Source organism: Mercenaria mercenaria, chromosome 1, assembly GCF_021730395.1.
Source record: "Mercenaria mercenaria strain notata chromosome 1, MADL_Memer_1, whole genome shotgun sequence".
Lineage (NCBI taxonomy): Eukaryota > Metazoa > Mollusca > Bivalvia > Venerida > Veneridae > Mercenaria > Mercenaria mercenaria.
Genome location: NC_069361.1, coordinates 48,360,925 through 48,366,069, shown reverse-complemented (window position 1 = coordinate 48,366,069; position 5,145 = coordinate 48,360,925). Strand labels below are relative to the sequence as shown.

Genomic DNA, 5,145 nt, shown 5'->3' with positions numbered 1-5,145 from the left:
CAGACACCGGTTACTTTAAAAACATAGTGGAATTTTATGACGTATCAAATAAAGATATCTTCTTATTAACTTTATGACGAAAAACTTCCATCGTTTATCTAATTGTACTGCGCCCACCTGCCGTAAAGAAACAGAAGTTTCGGTTTCATTACCTGTTTCCTAACGATTTACACAAATCAAATAAAGAGTTTGTATGTTCTTTAATACTGTAAAAATGACAGGGAAACTATAGACACATATTTTTAACAAATATAGAGAAACGGATGTGTTTAGAGTATAATTATATATTAATATTAATACGCAGAAAAAACAATTCCTGTTTCATCCGATAAAGATTATCATAAAAGAAAATTTGGTATCTTTGCTACTGAACTTAATAATCAAAACTTAGAGAACATTGTATATTTTACCCTTCGATTCCATCTTTTGTTATATATTTAAAACAAAAACAGAAATTTAAAACAAAAACATACATAGCGAAATACAAGTATCTCAGTGATAATTGGTCCAGGCTATGTGAAAGATTTAGCATTTGGTTAGATTTCTCTGACAAGAAAGAAAGTGAAACAATTATTTTTAAAAAATAACATAACCACCTTTTTGAAACATCTTCAGACTACTATAGTAGGATATGATTGTCTTTTTTTCTTGTTTTTTTTCTTTTTATTATTCATTTATTGATTGATTTGAGGTTCAATAACTCATGTATTTATACTTGGATTATATGTAATAACTTAAGTGAATTATCATTTGTGTCATGAATTGCATTGTAAGGGACATAGGGGATTGTTCCCCGACCCCTGTGTACCCACTTATGGGCGAGAATAAACGGGGTTATCAGCTGGGCACCAATATCAAAAAAATAAATAAAGTAAGCACTGTAAGACACGAAAATTAAGTCTGACACATCTCGGGATTGAACCCTGTTCTTACGTGTCAATATTACACTGTGATTATCCCCAATAAAATTGTAGATTGTACTAAAATACACCGATTTTTTAAGATGTATATAATCGCTTCTTACAATGAGGAAACGATGGTGCAATTGAGACATATTCCAAGAAGGTAGTTTATTTCTGTAGAATATGGACTCTGTTTATGAGTATTTACTTTACGCTCACTAAGTTACATGTCCATATTAATGGGCCATGGTTATCAAAAGGTACTATAGTTCTAATGGAGATGATTGTGATAAATTAGGTTGTAGCATCTTAAATATGTTGAAGGGTAACTTTGAAAGTATAGTGCCTAGAAGACTACCATCCTAAAATGAACCAAACTTAAGTAATCCATATATATACACACGAATATTTTTGCTATCTCTAATAGATATGTTAACACGAATATATATATACGTGCATTTTTACGCGGGTGACACTACGATGCAAAAGAAGTAATTAAATACATTGCACGTACTACTCAAACACCATCATTTCTTTATACCTAAGACCGTTTAGTAAACATTATATTACAAATGAGGTTATTTTACTTCTTGTGGGGAGTCAGAATATTATGACCAGGGACTATATTATATAAAATATTGACCGGGGAGTAATATTATTCTGTAAAAAAACGACCATGTCATTTTCTATGGTGGTCAAAATACTGCATATAAAGGAGTCATTTAACTTCACGTGGAAGAGTCATAATATTAAGACCGGAGAATCATTATACTGTATAAAATATTGACCATTATCATAGTCATTTTGCATACCCCCGGGCGTACAGCTGTTGTACGATCAACATATCCCTAAAATCGGCAAGGAGCATATAAGTAAAGGATTATAAAAACATGCAGCAACTGTAAGAATGATATGAATTGCAGTTTTAGTAATGCTATATCGTTTGGTTCTGTTTTGCTTAACGTAATGGCCTTTGATCTCGACGCACTGATCACGGCAGTGTACCTTATACCCATATAAAGATTAAAAATTATTATAGCGATTCGATTCTCAGATATATTTCTTATATGAAATCCGTGTCATATCTGGAACTTTAAGATCATGGAGTGGGTTGGATGTATTTTATAATAGAGCCACGTGTATGAGGCGCAATGAATTTTTCATTACTTTTCACGAACATATTTAATGAAAAGGGGTCTGATAAGCTACAGTATTTTGTTTCAAAAGGATAAATCATTTTCATGCTATGTCAGTCTATAATTAAAAATGACATCATTTACTGCTTAAATATATTCGTTTTTACGCATTATGCAAAGTAAGGGCCAGTTATGTGGACATCCCATTTTCAAAATGCAAATATGGTACACAAGAGGGTCATAACGACCCTGGAGCGCTCGCCTGAGTTATATGAGCTGCACGTATCAAATGTCAAACTGATGCTAAAACATTAAGAAAGTAGGTCAGTAGGTTACATTCATGGTCACTGAAAGTCACTTTTAATCTCAGTGTGCAAAACTGTACAGTCATGTCACCCAAATCTCAAGAGTGTACAGCTTAAATAGTTAGAAATGAGATTAGCACTTAGTTTTGGAAACATCTTGGTTTTCATTGCGATATTCTCTGAATTGCTTCAAGGTAAGTGTGATATTTACCGAATACTCTGAAAGTTAGGGACATTAAAAAAATCGTAGATAATATGAAGAATCATTTGTTAATTTATTTTCCCTTTATGTTAAACAAATGAATTTTGATTCGAATTTGTACAGATGCTTTTCGAAAATGCTTTATAACAAATGTGCTTGAAAATACTTATAAAACTGTATTTTGTAAATGTTTACTGGTATTATACGGCAGCTTTCCATGTTTTATAGTGATAGTACAAAAGATTCTATGAATCTCTTTACTGACCTGTTTATGTCGTCTTACCTCAAATCGGTAGTATTTCTTCATGGCATTTGATCAATTTGAAATAGGCCGACTTACTATTGTACTAAAACATCAATGATAGTTCACGCCATATCTCTTGTATATGTTTACACAGTATATATTTTAATGTTGAATTTTAGATTATCAAATTGAATGCCGACGTGGGCGGTTCAAAGTGAGAAGTGGAGGGGGGTCAAGTGCGTAAGTATCTTATTATCTTCGTAAGACATTTTATAATTACATGAAAATATTTCAAGGAATTAATTTTTGCGAGTATGCAACAGTACAGGACTTTTCTTTAAGATGAATAAATGACATTCACAATAACTATCGGGGATAAATATAACCGTACATCATCATACCAATTCCCTTTTAAAAACTTTTTATTCACAATTATTGACTTTTTTGAAGATAATAACAAACACGTAATGATGAATAAGATCTTGATTAGCCCAGAATTAAAACTTAAATTAAAGTAAAATAAGAGTTTGCTCACAAGTAAAGTTCATACAGAAAGTAACTTACATTTAAGAGGCAAAATGAGGTTATTTCATTATTTCATTGTTATCAAAATTCAATTACTTCACATCATTTGGTTAAATATTTATATCCAATTATTTATTTTCAGCTCTGATGGTACATGGTGGATATACTTGGTCGCTATTTTTGGAGTAGTCATCTTTTTGAGCGCCGTCTGGTATATTTGCAAAAAGTGCCGATAGCTGTACATGTGTCTCATTGAATCCATGAATAAATCCATACTTTCCTGTGCCAAAACGATCGAACTGGTTGAACAGTAGTGCGGTGGAACTGGAGGATTTCGTTTTCAAAAATTTATACAGTTTCAAACATTTATTTAGTAGCATTCTAGTTCTATCTAAAGGTGTAATTAAACATTTCTTTACTTTTTGTTAATGAGTACTTGCTTACAAAAGTTAATCAAAGCGTTTGTTAACTGTATGCCTACTCTGAATAAATTAGATCTTAATCTGCTTGTTAATTCTATGTCTAAATAACGACATCGTTTGAATGCCGGGCATTAATGACTGGGTTATACTGGTAATAAAAACACTACGTATATTCTTATTCCTTTAATATAATTTGCTGTTGGGATTCCAATTATAAATAGAAGTAATCCTAGTCAGGTTATTCCGTTACATAGACATAGTGCATTTACCTGAACACTTACATAGCACAAGTTAATAGGCATAATGGAGTAAAGGTATGGTTAAAAACTTAGTGATAAATCATTACATTGTAATATCAATTTTCATGGTAAATAGTAACTAAAAACTGAAAAGTTTTTCTTGTTTTTATATTTAATGCGTGTAGTGGTACAAATAATATAATTTCTAAATTTCAACTTAAATATTGGATCTGAATTTATTTTATTGGACTTTTCTCATGTCACAATAAAAACGTATTTGACAACATTTTTATATTGAGATAAGTTTTTGGTGTAATTGGGGATTAAATATTTGTCATTGACTTGATAGGTACATGTAGGACTATCTGCAAGAGCAGCTGCAAGGAAATGAAAGTCTCAGAAAATCTTAAATAATATGCTTCAAAATGATCAAATTAAGACTTATTATATTCAGTCTTAAATGTTACAGATCAGCAACCAGCCTTATTTCTTTAATAATTATTGTTTTTCATAATCTAAAATTTTAAATACTATTTGTACGTTACACACTATGGTAACAGTTGGTATGGTACTCAATCAAACCGATTTTTTTTCTATCCAGATAGCTTACGAAAGGTCGATGGTTCTACCCAAGTGCCCGTTCGTGATGAAATAATGCATGGAGGGGTACCTGGGCTCTTCCTCCACTACAAAAGTCTGGATCTGTAATCGTATCGGTGTGATATTAAAAAAAAGTGAAACAACAACAACAACCAAAATTTATTAAGAATCTCAACTTAAGTCCGTAAAATATCTCCCCGTACTTGGATTCAGTGTCGAAACATTTTCTTGACCTTTTGGACCAGGGAGTCATTCAATGTAGGTATTTCACACGATATGTGAGGAATATTTCACGTTTCATTACCTCTCATGTACAAAATCTATTGTTATATTGTTTGATTGTATTTTGTGCTTCCGAAAGGTTTTTCTTATCATATATCATAATTTTCATTTACTTAATGTATATATTGAGCTATGTTAACATGTACGCTTTAAGCCAGAACCGGGTATTTTTAACAATATAGTGAATTTTTTAAGACGCATCATACAATAAAATTTTCTTAAATATTTTATGACTCAAAACCAGAGCATGGCATTAAAAGCCTTAGTTTTATTGTTCATTTAATTGTA

At 31.4% G+C, this 5,145-nt stretch overlaps 1 long non-coding RNA gene across 1 annotated transcript; it reads left to right on the top strand.

Moving 5' to 3' along the window:
• Window positions 1-2,443: 2,443 nt before the first annotated feature.
• LOC123545622 (uncharacterized) lies at window positions 2,444-3,814 on the top strand. The gene is made up of 3 exons (XR_006685399.2): window positions 2,444-2,537; window positions 2,969-3,029; window positions 3,457-3,814. It is a non-coding gene; the product is annotated as an uncharacterized LOC123545622 (long non-coding RNA).
• The last annotated feature ends 1,331 nt before the right edge of the window (window positions 3,815-5,145 follow it).